This window comes from Protopterus annectens, chromosome 6.part0, assembly GCF_019279795.1.
Source record: "Protopterus annectens isolate FY-2018-M chromosome 6.part0, PAN1.0, whole genome shotgun sequence".
Classification (NCBI taxonomy): domain Eukaryota; kingdom Metazoa; phylum Chordata; order Ceratodontiformes; family Protopteridae; genus Protopterus; species Protopterus annectens.
The window spans coordinates 1,862,235,536-1,862,255,230 of record NC_056737.1 but is presented as its reverse complement, the minus strand read 5'-3'; positions in this window follow the sequence as shown (position 1 = coordinate 1,862,255,230).

The following is a 19,695-nucleotide window of genomic DNA, read 5'->3' as shown; positions in this document are numbered from 1 at the left end:
CCACACTTTAAACATGGATAATGGGGTCCCATGCGGGACACCAAAAATTCATTATACAGGTGAACCTGTAGTAATCGACACGAGCAGGATGTAGCTGTACACGGAGCAGTAGGTTGTGCAAGTGTAATAACACATGGGTTGACAAAACGTACAACATGTGTCCCGAGATGGGGAGAGTGGGCAGTGTGTAGGGGTGTGTTCATACCCCAGCTGCGCTCACAGTAAGTATGAGTCATGAGTGCTGTAGAGGGGTTTCAGGTAGGGGAATCATGCATATGCAATAATGGGTCTAAGTGTGCAGGTGTTGGTTGGCAGAGATGTATTAGGCCTGCCCCGTGGAATTAATTAATGTTCCTATGTGGGCATAGCAGATGCCTATACCTCCTAAACCTGCAGAGCACATCTACTGGATAGTCCGTAAACCACTGGGGGAACACATAGGGACTAGATCATTGCCTTGTACCTGATAATCATGGACGTCCATGATTACAAATCGGAAAGTAACACAGTCCACAGTCCTAACTAAACACTTTCCGAACTAGTGATATTAGGTGGACAGGTAGCGGAATACACGTAATGACTAATGACAACATGTATGAGTCATAAACAGCATATACCTCGACAAATGTGAATGAATACATATGCCCTGTGACTGTCAATGTGTCAGGTTAATAGAACCAATCATCTAAATGTGTCCCTCAGGGTGTTATGCAGTGTTCCTGATACAGTGTTCATTCTCCCCATTCGCATGTGAGGTCTGCTAGTGACGGAAAGTGCATATTCTGCCGACCACCTAAGGTAGATGATAGCATAATAGTTTGGGATTACCACCTGTTCACCTTTGTGAGGGACACTCCACTCTGGCCAGTTGTGTCCTGCAAAATGTATGTTACGACACATGGCCTGTGATGTCGGGAAAAGAGTTCATATATTGTGTGTAGTGGTGTCATAAAATGAATTTGTTGTATCTGAAACAGTTACATGTTATAGGAAGCAGTATTAGCAACTATAATGCTACAAGAATAACCTTAACATATGCACACCGGTGAAATAGTCAGTTTACTACTGGCTGTGGGTATGTGTTGCCTTGCCAAATGTGACAGCTCTACATATAGGTCCTATAAGGCTGCCACCTTTCCAAATGGCCAAAGTGGGACCTGCTCTGTAGAAATGTCAGATGTACCAGGTCAGAACATACCTACAGCTATGCATAGTACAGAAATATACATAGTAGCACAAATCAAAGCTTAGTCTAGCAGCAGTCAAGTTGCTTATGTTACTTCACATAACATATCAACGTGTCATTTATACAATAACCATTACATGCAACTATTACAGACACGTAGAATATAATATTGCCCTCTAAGCAGGACATTTGCTATGGCAAGAGTATTGTCACATGACACATATGCCTAATGAAGGACTGTCCCATGCAAAGTGGGAAAAGTGTTACGCCTAGAGTCTGGCCAATCTAAAAGGTGGAAAACCTACAATAGGTAGGCGTTAGCATGACCCGGCAGAGAGATGTGTTTCCCAAAACACATTTACATGTCAGCATTGCAGAGTATCTGTTCCCATGTATCAGCCAGATGGGACCAGATTGTATGAGTAAGACGCATATAATATGATTATGTCACTGGACAGGCCGCTGAGTCCGTACAGTCGAACGCCTGCTGTCGCCTAATGGTTAGCCATACCCGATACTGTAATCATGTAGTCCGACGTAATAGGCATCACAAGGGATCATGCCCACCCAGCATGAGTGACAAATGGAAGCACCAATGTCGGTGCACGTGCAAGTGAGTGAACGAGCAGGTGTACACGTGTTTGTCTACCAGTATGCGAGTATTGCACTGTTAAAGAAATGTGGAGTCTAAACAAGTATAAGGAGCTGTAACCAGAGGTCAGCAGTGCTTAACACCGCGTAAACACATGCACAACCACTCCCACCTGCTGGAATGTGCATTACCCACTCCGTATCCAAAGGCGTCATTCTGGCTGCAAACAAAGAACCGTCCTTTGCACGTGTTGGTAGTAATACCCTGTGCACACAGCTCATGTGAATTACCAATACACCATGGTATATATACAGACAATAGACAGTACCACATACATACCATACAGCACAGCCATCCAACAGTATAGCAATGTACTGGCAGATATGTCCGGACCACTGGTGTTTGCAGACCTGGCCAATCTGTGTTTCAGTGTGTGAGCATGCCCAGTATGACCGTTATGCATGTTGTCGACTGACATTACCGTCATACCATCATGTGTTTGAGCATGCCCAGTATGGTCAACTGGATCACATGTGTCACATGTCCATATAGTCATTACTGTGGTGCCGACCCCTGCGTTGTACACCAACAGGTGGTATGCTGTAATGCAGGGTAGCTAACAGTGATGTGGCATTGACTGTTGTTACATTTCTGCACAGCATGGGGGGACATCCGACTGCATCCACAATCCTACACAGCACCAGGGGTGGCACACATGACTCTCACATGTGTACCGTTGGAAGGGGGGCACAGCTGACAGTTGTACACATTTGCTACTATTGTACTGGTATGCTCAGTACTCCATTTCAATGTGTGGACCTACCTAAATTGCTGGTTGGAGGCATACCAGTGTACGTCAGATCCTAGCTTGAATTACCAGCATAGTGGTTTCAGACGTCCTAGCCTTCACAACCTACATCCAACTGCTTGGCCTGCTGTAGTCTGTGTGTGTGTCTGTGGGGGTTGGGGTCATCCATTGGGCATATCCAGAGGCCATTGTATAGCATATGCCTGTATTGGTCTACACCTGTCCAGCTGTATGAGACTTGTGTGGCCTGTATGGACACACATGATTTTCAGCCCATAACCTGCAGTGGGTTAGGACACCCTGTGTACTACTGGCTACTATTGTGACCCCGGTATGTGCTACAGATGTCATGGTGCCACTATGGACATGTACTGTCTGCTGCCCCACCAAATTCCCTTTTATGCTCATATCCATACCATAGCTACAGGTAAATACACATTCTAATACAGCTGCCAATTGGTAGGTTGATTGACCTACCTTGGGGGTGTTCCAGACCTGAGGATGGGGCTGGAGGGCTGCCTATGTCGGATGCACACAGTGCACTTCGTATACATGGCTGATCACAGGTAGTGTCATGTTTGGCATCCCTTGTACTGTCTGTGTGAGTCAGAGAGGGTGAAATTCCCTGGGTACCTACTGTGTCAGTGCATATGCCATGTGTTGCCTCTTTGCCAAGGGCAGGTCATACTGTGCATGCCTCTTTTTCCCACTGAGTCCAGCTCAGGTAGTTCCTCCTCCAAGTCACATTGTGCCTGTACAGGACTTGGCATTGGTGGGGGTCTGTGTGGCCCTGCCCCATGCTGTTCCTGCTGCAACTGTTACCACAGGATCAGATTGTGTAGCATAGCACATACCATAACAATTTTGCTGCATGTAGCTGGTGAATACTGCAAGGCTCCACCGGATGTGTCCAGACACCAGAACCGTGACCTCAGCATCCCAAACACATGCTCAATTATATATCTTGCCTGTGCATGTGCCTCAGTATGGTGTAGTTGTTCAGGTGTTTGCGCATTGCTGATGGGTGTTATCAGCCATGACTCCAGTGGTTACCCAGCATTCCCCACTAGGTGACTGTAGGGGATGTCCATATTGGCAAAGGTGAGGCACAGCTGCATCAGATGCCATATATCGGAATCGTCATAGCTTCCAGGGCAGACAGCACACACATTCAATTTAATGCCCTGGCCATTGCATATGGCCTAGCTGTTGGAGGGTATGCCCCTGCAGTTAATGTAGGCCCTACCCCACTCACCGGGTGGTGCTTTGATTTGTACGTGCATGCAGGCTATAGCACCCAGTACCCCAGTGTAGTCTGCCATTTGGTGGAAGAGACGCATATTGCTGGTCAACAAATCATGTGGTGACATAGCGTCTGTGAACTGGTGCAATACTCTGGATGCAGATGCCTGTGGGATCCCCATGATATCCCCAGTTGTGCTTTGGGAGGTACCTGTGGCTAGTATACCTTGGCCAACACATACCTTGGTATCCACTGGGATGGGTTTCCCTCGGCCTGTTTGATGTGTCAGGTGTGGCCGGCACAGCTCAACAAGCTGCTCTAGGAGGTCTCTGTCCACCCCATAGTGCCCCATTATCTCCAGCTCATGTAGCCCCTTATAGGTTACTCTGGGTCTGTAAAGTCTTCTGTCACCTCACTAAGGGTTGTTCGGCAGCATTCACATCTTCACCACCCTCAGCCTCCTGCACATGTTGGTCTATGTTGCCTGCTGCAGCCCTTCTCATTTGGTTGGATTGTGTCGAGAAATGTCCGTGCATGTATACACCGGTGGTGTAGAGTGTGGAAGAAACCTGTGTGTATGGTGCTTGGTCACTTTACCGTAGTGTTCTTGGGCAGGCTGGCCATGTAATCTGCTGATTATGCTAATTATCACCTGTCTGTGTAGCTTGTTCACCTTGACTACTCCACTACTGCTGTTGTCCCTCCCAATTTCACCAGGCAGTTATAGACACACCCCTAGCTTAGGCGTGCGAAGGCAGGAGCAATCCCGAGGCACAGGACTCCAATGTACGTACAGTATGCCTAAAACCCCTCCCATGCTTTCACCTATATTCGAGTCCTGCACCCGGCTATCTATACACATACACTCTTGGGATCTGCATCACACCCTGGGGATAAACGGGATTTACTATTGTCAACCTCATTTGCATAGTATTGTCTTCTAATGCATAGATATATGACCCATACTGATCCTCCAAATTAATCACCACTGCTTACTGTCGCTCAGATCCGCACACAACTGGTTAAAGGTGCCTTACTATCACTGTATTCGACGTCCCTTGCTCTTCCCAGCAACAAAATAAGCGGTCTCAATACGACTAGAACACGGGACCTTGCACACCACAGACAATGTGCTTTACCTCTAAGCCATGGCAGATATACATACATCCGACGTGATCACGTACAGATCATCCAGCACAGACATTCAATAGTGCTAATGTCCACATATATATATATATCTATGTATATATATATATATATATATATATATATATATATATACACACACACACACACACACACACACACACACACACACACACACACACACACACACACACACACACACACACACATATATACATATACACAGACATACGTAGATATTGAATTTATATCACAACAGCGGACCACATGACACCAACGCATTAGACAAGAATGAAAAGGAAACCAGATATGCCACCTGCATTATGTAGTGGTGTTACTATCAAGGCAAGTGTGTTTTGGTGCGTCACATGGGTCAGACTGTAGTAAGGGTAAGAGTAGGGCTGCTGACATTTACCCACCAGACCTATTGGCGAATGTATGTGTATGTGTTGACAACCCAGTCTCTTGGGCGATTATGACATTTTTGGACACTATATAGGAATGCATCAAAATACACTCAACACATCCTGGAGCTAGCCACTCACAGATACCAACACATAGGGTATGACTGCAAAACACACACACCTGTCATGCCTTGGAATTGAACACCTACCTGTCTATTTTATCACACTACAGCATTACACAGTTACAGAACGCGCTACCGAGATTACTGGAACACAGCACTCCCAGAGGCATACTTCTAGGTGGGTGACATCATCAGCAAAGGCAAAGATGCTGATAGGGATTGTATGGAGAGTGAGCAGTCTAAAAGCATTGCTCTGCCCCCAGGCAGCTGGAAACACACACACACACACTTGGCAGGGCTGGGATTAGAACATAGACCTACCTAACTTATCACACTACAGCATTACGCCGTTACAGAACGCACTACCAAGATTACTGGAACACAGCACTCCCAGAGGCATACTTCTAGGTAGGTGACATCATCAACAATGGAACAAACGCCGATAGGGATTGTATGGAGTGTGAGCAGTCTAAAAGCATATTACTGTCCCAAGGCAGACGGAGACAAACACACGGCAGTGGTGTGAGCAGGACAACTGCCTATCTACGGAGCACTATTACAATACTATATAGATACGAGACGCGCCACAGACAGTACATTTTTCAAGACAGTCAGTATGACCTTCTAGGAATGCAGACATCGACATGGATGCTGACAGTTACAGTGTACATACCTGTGAACCAGTGTGTTCAATGTAGGAATCCATCCTAAAGTGGGGTATGGACATCTGTTGCCTGGATGACCACTATTGATATACAGGGTTGCAATGGTCATGCCCATACACAGAGGCATATAACTGACACAAGGTGTCACTGGGCATGCTCACACACTTAGTAGCACACGTCCGTTTGGAATGCATTATGTGTCCATCTACACTACGGCGTACCGGGCATGCTCACACACTTAGTAGCGAAGGGCTGTCTTCTATGCACACAGATTCTAAACACGGAAGGGCACAGCATGTCGATAGTCATCATTGTTAGCATGAATGCTGCACTACATATATCTGACACTGGTCTTCTACACAACGTCTGCTGCTGTCCATCACCTTAGCTGTACCAATCTAAACCTGGCACACTAATACCACCCATGGTGATGTCCTGGCAGGAGTGGCTACTTTGCACATATAGTACCATACATAGATGAAGAAACCTGAGACCAGGTAAACACCCTGACACCTACAGGACAACTGCATTGTATGTGTATGCTAAACAGTGCTAGATGTGTAGCATTCGTAATCACAGCTGCCAGTCTAGATCCAACAATGGGGAATGCTGACATCTGTGCAGCGAGGAACACCTGGCATAAGGCACAGTTGTGCACAATAGCACTACCACCGTATACCTCAGATACAGACATTTGGGCCATAAGACCGTTACGGACCTCTCCAGGTGTTTGTGTCCACACGTACATGAAGGCCACTCACATGTACTGACCAGTACACTCTCAAAAGCCATCACAGATGTGTCAGGTGCAGATCACAGTGTCAAATGCTGCATTCTAGGATGTAGCCCTCAGACATCACCATGTCCTTGGACCAGCAACACACATCCATACATTAGTACAACACCATGTTACTCATGACCAGTGGACTGTACCTAGCTCTACAGCAACTGTGAAGACTACCCATGTACTGACAGGGTTCCATCATGTGTTATGCAATGCAATGATACCACTGTTCATAACCAGGCCGGCTGTAGACATAACAGGGGCTCTGGGTCTTATTCAGCTGTAACAGATAACTGTTGCTGTACACCAGAAAACACACTCATGTTTGTATATGACATACATGTAACTGCCGTGGATATGTACATGCCCCACACACACACAACACATATGTACATAGCATAGCTTTTGATGTCCTTCATGCAGACAAGTGGCTACAGCAATTACATGCATGCACATGGAAGGTAGGTCGATGGCTGTTGAATGCTACCAGTACATAAAGTAGCAATGTTGACTGAGTTAACATGGTTACCCATGACAACTATCATATCATATAACAGTCCATGTGTCATGTATGTCATCACACATGTCCACCAATTGCAATGCATACAAACATGGCTACATGACAGGAATGTAGGACCTACACACATGTGCATGTAGTGGTGTGCATTCAGCTATCATGCATGTGCAGTAGCTGATGTTTGCAGTTCATCTGTGTCTTACTACAACATGCAGTTGCAATGCAGCCCCATCATTGACACCTGTATATGGTGAAATACTGACAGTACGGTAAGATGTACATCAGGTATAGATGGATGTGTGTACATAAAGTGGTGGGCCACCTTTGCAGATGGATGTTTGCTGAAGACAGCTCACAGGTGTGTCACAAGCTGTCCTACCATAACATGTGCAAACAGTAAGCTATGTTTCTGTTACTTGAAGGTGAAGACATACAACCTACACAGTGGTCAGGGTGTCACTGACTGTAAATCACTTGACACCTGTAACACTTAAGTCCTCCTGTGTGCATATAGCAGCACAATTGCCGAAGGTAGCATCGGTACACATTGTAATGCGGGCAATACTGATGCATGTCTGTCAGACATAGCATAAGATAGCAGGTGTTTGAGTCACAGTACTGCCATGTGTGTTTGCTTGTGTGACCATATATGCCACGTATGGTGGGGAATACATCCCAATTGTTACCCACCCCTGTACACTGTTGTAGAGATATGTATATACTGCAGTGTAGAAAGCAAGACATAGGCAGGGGTGGTGTGTGTATCACACACATGTTAGCTATCTGTATGTGAATGACATTTGTGGACTCCATAGTGTGTGTGTGTGTATGTATGTATGTATGTATGGCTGTCTGATGCATGCAGTGAGGATGTATGTTACCATACAGAACAGATAGGACCCCTAACCCCTCAAGGTGATGCAATCTACAACCCTGTTGATGCCTTCTGTCTTATGCATTACTGCCTACCTGTACATGTTCATTCTCTGTGTCGCATCATGTGGGTGCACAGTAGTGTAATGGTGATTACCACATAGGCAGGGGTCCTCACCTCAACACTATCAAGTGTGTGTTATAGTGTCATTGACCCCGTGAGTGTGGGCATGTTACTGTGTGTGTCTGTGTATGTCTGTGTGTGTTCTCATCCTGTAATGTGAAAGTGTATTACTGCTACACAGTGAGGCCTCATGCTATCAACTGGCCTCTACCCTTGACATCAGCTAGGCCGCTGTGTAAACCCCCCACACCATGTAACTGTACCTGTGATGTCACCCGGTATGGATGTCACGTCTCTAGCCACTGTAGCCTAGTACACAGCTCACATGCTCCTGGATCAGTAGATGTGTAGACATCTGTGGAATGTTAGCCTAACAGTGAGGTTGTGGCTACATATAGCATGCTAGTATTGCCATACATGCCTGTGAGTACTCCACATTTACACATGGGAAACTGCAAACACTGGTACTTAATGGCATATGCAATTAGACCTTAAGGAGGGAAGCAGGGCATCATTACCAACATGTTACTGTTGTTACCAAGACACATACTGTGAACATAAAAGAATGCATTCTAAATGCAAACACTGTTATGTAATGGCACATGCAATTAGACCTTAAGGAGGGAAGCAGGGCATCATTACCAACATGCTGTTACTGTTGTTACCAAGACACATACTGTGAACATAAAACAATGCATTATAAACCTGTACTACATGGTATGTTTGCTGTGTGTCAACAGTACACAACAATTGTTATATACACTTATCTCACTATCCTGTGCTTCAGACCATATGAGCATGTCCCTGCACTGATGGTGTGGATGACAGGGATGCGACACAGGCATCATCATATGCACAGGGTGATAATGTTTGCCAGGGGCCTAGGCTGCACCAGTGGATGACATCATGTGTGTGGGTTAGGGCCTGTGATCTAATTGAACATGTGTGGTTGTTATGCATGTGGGTGTTGCGGTGCCCTACAAATGTTTCTGGTGTGTGCATGTATGTGTGCACACAGTTCTGCCATGTGTCCGGTCTACACAGGGGTATTATTGACATCTCCAGATTGTACAGACCAGGATTTACAGCTCACTGTGCCCAGCCATGGCCACGTGACCTGTGCCTGCCAGGGGGTGCACGGGCACTACCAGCCAGAGGTACAGATTGGCTACTGTCTAATGAGACATGTCCACTGGAACCATGTCCCTGCTGGGACCTTCCAGGGCCACATCCACATGGCCTACTGTGTCCTGGTGTGGACAGTGCAGCACCAGCTGCACTGCTACTGCTACTGGCACTATGGGAGCGGGAATGTGAGGTAGCTCGTTCACGTAGACCTGCACCAGGTGGTGTAGCTGGCCTACGTCCACATGGCCTACGCCTCACTCCTACCAGATGTTCAAGCACAGACAGCTCACGCTCGTGGATTGCCATGCCATGGTCAAGGATTCCAAACATTTCACCCAATCACCTGTCCAAAACGTCAGCAATCTACTGTTGAGCATTTGCCAATGCCTGGATGTTGTCATTTAAAGAACGGATAGCAGCCCTCTGCCCTTCTCTGTTCTGTTGTTCAACATGTGCCTGTGCCGCCATTACAGTCTGAGACATGTGTCTGGTGACACCAGCTGCTGCACTCTGTCCTGCAGGTGCATGTTGGCCAGAGGTCCTCCTATGAGCAGCACTGGCCACATGCCTGTGTGGCACATCTGCAGTCATTTCACTGACACCATGGTGTGAAGACACACCTTCCATAGCCACCACACGTTCCTGTTCCAAGCTAACACACACTAACCGTCCTTCCTCTATGGCCACTGGTGATAGGGTATGTGTTGGCATAGGAACTGTGTGCAGGAAAGAGTGGGATATAGGTGGGATGGCAACCAATGGCACAGATTCAGCCCCTGACAACCCTGACTGTACCTCAAACATATGTTCATCACTGATAGAGTCTGTGGGGACACTAACATCAGATGGACCGCATGAGGGTAATGCACCTACATCACCTGTGAAGGCAAACAAAGACTCTACATTACAATAGAGATGCACACAGACACCACGCACACACACACACACACACACACACACACACACACACACACACACACACACACACACACACACAGACACCACATACATACACACACACACACACAGACACCACACACATACACACACACACACACACACACACACACACACACAGACACAGACACCACACACACACACACAGAAACAGACACCACACACACACACACACACACACACACACACCACACACACACACCACACACACACACCACACACAGACACCACACACAGACACACACAGACACACGCATGTGATTTGACAGACAGCATGCAGCATGCATGTGATACAGCAGAAGGCATGCAGCTCACACATTAATGGTGGCAGTTAGCATACATCCCTGGGTTGCACACAACAGCAAGCATGTGTCACAGAAGAAGCCATGCATTTCATACAATCATGGTAGTAAGCATGCAACCCTGTGATACACCATGTGGACCAGCACAGGTTAACAGTACACATGGCTGATGTGAGGCATATGTCCTTGACATTAACATGTAGTATGACATGTAATCTGCTGGTGTGTGCATTGACATGCATACATGTTTGACACAATGATGTCCTGACACATGTACAGTGGTGTAATGGTGTCACATTGCAGTGTTGTCTGTATGCCCTACAGATAGATTGCACTTTAAGAGATGTGTGTGACCATTGAAGGGTAGTATGAGGCATCTATATTGCTATACAGTGTGAAGTACAGACAGTGTCATTGCATGGAATCATGAGGCATCTCTATTGCTATACAGTGTGGAATACACACACAGTGCATAGCCATGACTGCCTGCATACACAATACATAAATACTGTGGATTGTGACCCACGTCACTGAGGTGTATACACACTAAACCATGCTGTGTCATGTATGACAGGTCACTGGAAGACATACGGATGACACCCCTGCACAACTGCTAACATTTCATAGTTGCCTGGCAACCGTGTCCACACATGGCAGACTTGTCAATACACCGTGTCCCACATGACATTTATGTACCACACACACGAGGTGCATGGCTGACAGTGATGTCCAACGGCAGCAAGGGAAATGTATGGTATCTGTGGCCTGATGTGGTGTCTGTGTACATATGTGGAAGCTGTACAGGTGACTACTGTCATGCTGTGACACAGTCATGATGTTCAACACATCTTATGTGGTCGAATTAAGTGACACCTCCACAAGCTGTGCACAGGTTTTTAGGATGTCCCGTGTTCCACATCTACTTTATAACCATTCAACAAAGGCTATAGTTGGACTATGTGTAGACAATGTGCAACAGGGTGTACACACATACACATCACATCTACTGTGTGTTGCTACATGTCTCTGGCCATCCTCCATGGCCATGTGTGAACATGTGTTGGCCAAATGTTTGTGATGGCCATCTATCTCACATGTCTGTGTTGTCCCATATGACATACACCCATAGATGTCAGATACTCCACTGTCCACAAGGTTATGCAGACAAAGGGTTGTATGTTTGGTATGTGGGGTATGTTTTATGGGATAGTGAGACAATGTTGCAGCCAGACCACTACATGTCTGGGACATGTCAGATGGCACATCACAATGTGTGCACTCATTGCAGGGGCATATTCCACAATGGTGAATCTTGTGGGCTGCCCATATCCCAGCTCACTGTGTAGTACTGTTTGCGTACCCCACATGTGTTGTTCCGATGTATAGCACATATTCCTACATTGAACAACACCTCCACCATTGTATGCACAGCTGTACAAACATCTAGCAATGACAGTTACTGTGGTTTCATGTCCGTGTTTCATTTAGTTTGTATATATTGCACATGGGTAGCCAGCATGATTGATGACAGATGCAACCTGTATATCGTGACTGAACCATACATTATGTATGCATGTGTTAACTGGCCACATGGTGAATAGATCTGTGCATTAACATGCCTGATACTGATAACTGTCTCACCTGCAACGGCCTGCTGTCTGTGCGGAACGCAAGAGGTACCTGTATAGGGGTGACACAGCAGTTTGATCATTATCCATGACTGTATGATAGCTACAGGGTGCACTGTGCATGTTAACACATTCGCCAGTACAATAGCATATACTATAGAGTATGCGCATGTGTGCAGACACAGGGTAGCATACTATAGTATGCGGCATGTGTGTAAACATACCTTGCATATTATGTTACATTACATATTGTACAGTGACACATGCAACTAAATGGGATATAATAGTTATATGTGCAGTAGTGACTTTCCAGGCAACTCCAGGCTTGGTAATTGGGAGACACTCACCTCCACAATGGCAGCTAGAGTTTGTGGATGCTGTTCTGATGGGGTCCCCAGGCTGGCCAGTAGCTCCTCGATAGGTGTGAGTGGGGGCTGGGTTGGTGGCCCACCACCTGTTCTACCTTGTTCCCTGGTGATTGCATTGGCACGCTGTTTTGCATGTCAGATCAGGTCCGTGCAGTGTCTGCGCACCTGCTGGTAGGTGTGGTTATGGCCACCCACATCACTAACCCTCCTGTGAAGTTCCTGCCACAGGTCATTAGGCTGCTGGGCATGCTGTGGCATATGGCTGAACAAAACCTCATAGCTATCATGGAGGTAAGGTATGAGGGCATCATCCTCCAAGTGGTTATATGCTGGCAGTCATGACTGAGGCATTATCTGGAAGACATAATGATGGAGACAGGTCACAATATCTCAGAGATGAACAGAGATACAGCTGCACATTTAGTACATATGAACAGTTGTCTTTTCAAATCGTCATGACACTGACACGACTGACATGTTTGTGTCACACACATGTAACACCCGATGGGGATTGGATATTATCACCATTTATGTGTGTCACCTCATTACATTGCTCGTACTCCATGTGAATGCTGTATTGATGTGGGCATGTCTGTTTGCTGTACTGGTGTTCTTACCTATCAGCACATGCCTGGATGTGTCCACATTAATGCTGTTGACCTTGATGCTGTGTATATGTCACATATCAACACATACACTGCCTTAATGGACATGAGCAGTGACAATGCAGGCATGCGCACGGAAACCTTTACATGCATGTGTTTTGCCATATACATCTACACGGCACTGTACAGCAGTTCAACATCCTGCCACGTATCGCCTGTGTTGCACATGTGATACACATGGTACAATGGCTAGCCGGATGGTATTCACAGGGATGGTTGTCAACTATAGCATGTACGGCCAAGGTCATGTAGTAGTGTGTATGCCCTGGGCCATGTATGGGCATAGGATATGAGGTTTTCTAGCTGTATCTGACAGCCATGTTCCCGCCGCCAGGTGAATCAGTGCCACATTACTGATCCAGACAGTTAATGATGCATCTACCATGCGGTCATCGCACCATGTATGACAGAGATGACATGTGCAGCTTTGCTGGACAGGGTTGCATGGTATGGCAGGTGTATGTAACATGTATGGCACAGGGATCTGTCAAGCATGTGGTGATCCTTGTAGTAGGAAGGTGGCTGTCCATGACGTATGTCTTTCAGATCAGGATATGTACGTGTAGCATGTCCAACATCACAGTGTTGCACATGTCTTTATGCAGGGTAGGCAGCATGGTGCATAGTGGAGATGTGGATTGTGAAGGATGGTGTTACCCATTCAAGCATGGCCAATACCCCTTAAAGGTGATATGTTATCCAATATTGGTCACTTGAGTGCTGAGTATGGCTGTACAATGATCTCCATGCTTATGGATGGCACCCTGTCATGACTTGGGCTGCCTTGTATGACTACCTGATAGGCCTGGTGACATCACTAGCTCAGGGAGATAAACTGCACAGCACCATCCCTTACACACAGTGTCCATAATGTTGACCGCTGCCTAGGTGGTAGTTAATGGGTACAGGGTTATTAAGCTAGCGGTGACAACGCAATAAGCAGGTGTCAGATTGTGCACATATGTCACGCACCTCACCCACAAAGCCCGTTCTGTATGTTGTCCACAACACTGAGTCAGCTATTGCTCCTAGGTCATGGCCATTCACATACTTACATACGCAGATGCCTCCCATTTGTCTGTGTGGTATGGGCTACAATGAGGGGGGAGTACAAAACATTAACCCTGTTTTACTGTAGCTGCCACTGGTGTGATATGCACATGTCACTCAGACACCTTTTGTAGTGTTGCTTCTTTCAACAAGCCACTTGTAGAACACTGCTGTGACATACGAAGGTACATCTAGTATACTGAGTGTAGGTGGAACACAGTATGAGTGATGATGTCCTATGACCTGTCACAGGTATGCTATTCAGTGTGAAATCATCCATACTGTCATCTACATCTGTACTGCTAACAACATCTACGTCGATTAAGGTTCATGGACTTTCAAACCATATGCAGCAGAGTAATAGTGCAGTGCCTCCCATTATGAGTGGCGTCTCCACTTTGTGGGTTGTGATAACTGTTGCTGTGCTCCATTCAGTGTTTTCACAGACTGACATGAACCGTTTTACATGGAAGTGTATGTGTAGAGCAAACTGTTTTGCCATATGTGTATTATACGACCAGGGATGTGGACAGGTCACATGCAGCCTGAGTGCACCTTGTACCATCATAGTTATGGTTACAGAGGTTTTGTATTGTTCATGAATATGTCATTGTGTACCTGTTGGGGGGGCAGTGAGTTTATATTATCCAACACCCTATCTGTATTGCATATTCATGCTCAGCACATGTTCAGAACATGTAAGCACTTCATGAGCTACTAATTCCTATAGCACTCAATCCTACTCATTTCCTGCAGGTAAACACTGTTTGTCCTTACATTTCCAGCTTGCTTATAGTACAACAGCTATTGTACACACTTATCTCACATATCTTGTGGGAAATGGTTGAATATACAGGCATGTCCACGTGTCAATTACCAGTGTTATTGCCTGTCTATATGATGAATATGGGCAACATGAGGTAATATAGCAATTGTCTCATGTACACAGTCAATGTTCACCTCCTAACATACAACACTACAGCCTGTGGGAGATGCACATATGTAGCCATGCTGGAGGTAATGCTCTCTCCAACCCAGACTGAACCTGACATTCATGTGGGGATGTTAAATGTTTGCACCACACCCCACTCATCACATAGTCTCACTAGATCTCCACCACTGCAGGCCACACATAGTAAGACTACAGCATTTGCAGAGCCTCTCCACACTACTCTGTGTAAGAAACAGAGGCAGCCCCCATCACCAAACACAACACCAATTACTTATAGCCCACAGACTCATGTTTGCCCATCAACTACAGTCAATAGGGTGTTATAACATACCCAACACACTAGTCATAGGTGAACCTGTAGGCGGTCACACTGATGTCCCACTCAGCAGGCTACACAAGGTGATAGTCACTTTCATCTGGCTGTCGGGTAACAGGATCCGCAACATAACCTATGCACTCAGGTCACTCCACAACAGGTACAATTTGACTGTCATTCTCCATGTTAGTGTGAATGCCCTGAGATGTAACTTCCTGGACTACATGTACAGGGACATGCAATAGCTCTCCGATCTTGTAGCCCAGGCAGGTATCGCCCAAGCCTTGTGAAGCATTCTGCATTCGTCCAGACTGATACCACACTACAACGACTGAATTATTCACTTCAACAGTTGCCTATGCTTCTGGTGTCATTCCAAAGGTATCCAGTATCTGTCTGCTTTGAATGACATGGTCAACAAAACACGATGCTTTGGCACAGATAACCTGCACCTGTCGGCCCTGGGATTACAGATAACATCTAAGGCTCTTGCTGCTCCTATACTGCCTGTTTTAGACACATTTCAAATAACATATTCACCACCAGAACAGGAACAGGCAAGCAAAACCTGAGGGTAATGTTACTCAATGCTTGACATCTTCATCTCAAACGCACTCAAGTGAGGTACTCCTTATAATGGACCACTTTGATATATCTGCAGTGACTGGGACCTGCTTCTAGGCTCTGGAGAGAACCACTGCACTGACAGGCTATTACGCAGACCACACCTTTCAGTCATGTAACCAGGACTGGAACACCCACGGTGGAGGTGTGTCCATATTTCACAAGGACGTACACACCTCCAGGCTGGTTGCTTAGCACAATGCCTCAGAGGTAATCCAAGTGCAACTAACTGTGGCCAGGACTGCTATACAAATTGTAGCTTGCTACGGATTCTACACCATACCCCACGGTTAACGGTCCTCATTTCTTGGTGTACTGGACAGTAGGGTTCAAACAGGAACTACTGATGTGAGATTGTCACTACCCCACACTTAACTGGGATACCTACTCATGTACCGACACATTAGGCTAATGCTTTCTGGGATTCATAACCTCCAATCGGCTGGATCAACCTATACATACCACCACCAAGGCCAACAATATCCTAGACTTGGACATTACCAGCATGTGTAACTGGTGTTCCACACCTGGGGTTATCCCCTCATTGGTCAGTTCCGAACGTATGCTAATCACCCTTGTTATCCACATCCCAGCACCACCCCCTTCATGGAAAACACAGTACAGTATTTCTACAAAGCCAACTTCATGCTTCTTATGACAGCAGTAGTAAACGTCATGACACCCGTACACATGGACAATATAGTTACAAATTGTGAAACATACACAACTGCACTTCATTAGCACTTACACGACTGCATGGATCATGCTATCCCAAACAGAGCCATGACGGTACCACCAGATAACGGACACCACTCTGGGGGTCCAGTGCCATGGACATGATGTACAACAGAAGGAGGAGACTGTTGCAATGTAGAGTACAATCCCATGGGTGGGGTAGCTCCCTGGTCAGCCTCAGTAGGAATCTGAGATTCCTTATCACATCCTCCAAAGCTATCCATGTAAACATTACTGTGACACATTCCAAGGACTACCACAAAGCATTATGGAGGTATGTCACTACTCTCGATGGCAATACCCACATCTGCTCTGACATACAACGGTTAGGCAGGAACATTACAGAACTGACTGATATTAGCAACATCCTGGCAGATAGGTTCAATGCTAACTTTACACCCCTCTCACACCCTACAGGGCCCAAATCTATACAGGGACAATGCAGAGTCCATGCGGTCACAACCACGCAGTTCAAAACTGCACACTCTAAAGCCTGGAACACAGACTACATGTGACCATTCAACATTTCAGGCTGCAATTTACACAAACCTCAGAACGACATGGCTCCCCACTTGGCCACCAAATTCACTAATAGCCTTATATCAGGCATTGTGGCCCCTGAATGGTGCACAGCAACAGTTATCACACTCCACAAAGGTGGCGCCACAATGGACCAGAGGGACTATTGCCCTATACGCCTGACTAGACTGTTCTGCAAGGCTATGGGGCACATCATCATGGAAGTCATTCACAGAGACATTGGTGGCCTCCAAACCTTTGATACCACCCAGGCTGGATTTGTTAGGGCCAGACCATGGCTCCTACACCTTGTGGAGTCCTTTGAGACAGTTACCGAAGTAGTAAATAATGGTAAGGAGGTCCACACAGCCTACCTTGTCCTCTCATTGGCTTTCAACACCATTCCCCATTCTGGTATTGTCAACATACACATCCACCTGCACATCGACCCCTACGTCTCAAGATGTTATGCAAAGTGGCTCACGGACAGGACCCACACAGTGAGGGTAGCATACCATAGTTCCTACTGTGAATCAGTTACAATTGGCGTACCCCAGTCCTCGGTCATAGGGCCCCTCATGTTCGGTATATGCTTCCCTGAGGTACAGGCTAGCACAGAGGGACTTTCCCTGAATAGGTTTCCAGACGACTGCAAACTAGGAGCCATGATTGATTCACCAGCTGATACAGACATCCTCCATAAGGGTGTCACTGTGACGGATACCTGGTGTTGATAACATGGACTCAAGCTGCATGCCACAAGGTGCATAGACATCCCCTTTGGATTACACCAATCACCCACATAGGTGGTAGTCCCTTACATACATAAGACATTATAAGGGATTTTAGTACACACATAGATAGCACCCACTCCTTTGATAACCATATTGCCAAGGTGGTGTGGATATCTTTCTACGTGGCCACCCTAATCTGTAATGGCTTTGTAGCTGGAACAAAGGCACCCATTGTACCTCTATTCTCCTGACTTATGAAACACGTTCAAGGGTACAACATCCCTTTTGGGGTGTACCTTACGGAACAGCAATGGCTTTAAATACCACAACATTAACACACCAACAGGATTATTGACCTTTGAAGGATGACTTATGCAGCACAACTACAGAAACCACAACTGTACTCATTTGCATACTGCATACTCAGAGGTGACCTCTGCTGAACTTACAAGGCCCATGTCCACAACAATATTGATGGATATGCTCCACATAAGCAACATAAGCAAAAGCCACTGAGAGCAATATGCTCTGGGATATGTACCCAAATGCAATGATGAGTAGGACATGCTGGAGGGATACATTCCTGAACCGGACACTCACCATGCTTTGGAACATGATTCCTATGTATATCAGGCAGGTACCCTCACTAGCACTCTTCATGAGATACCTCGATGGGTGGATGGGAGACAGACATGTATGCCAGAGATCACTGCAGTAGCGTACTGTACACAGGTGCAGGGAACAAATGGCTCTGCTGTTCACAGGCACAGGACACTACCCTAGGGAGGTGCCACCAGATAAAACACTGTAGTTGGGCTTACAAATGGACTTGGCCAGACAGCATAGTACCTAACTATGAACCTGTGAAGCTATTACTTGTCCTTTGTGCATGGATAATTGAGTAGCTCTTCCATTTCAATTAGCTATCATGCTGTTACACTGTCTCGTGACTACAAGCCATATGTATCCTGTTATTGTGTATTGTACATGCCAATAGACATACCTTATGTTTGCATAATATAACAGTAATGCTATGTAAAATATTTGACATATCTACCTACAATACTGTACATTTTTGAAACATTATCCCATAATGCAAAGCATAATTGCACAGCAGGACCACTTTAGGCATGTTATTCTCGTTATACGCTCATACATATGCCTACTGTTACAGTATATCAACATATACTATCCCCTGTTATAGCACGTACTTGTTGGATAAACCCTACCACTGACAGCGGCTGGAGTGGAAT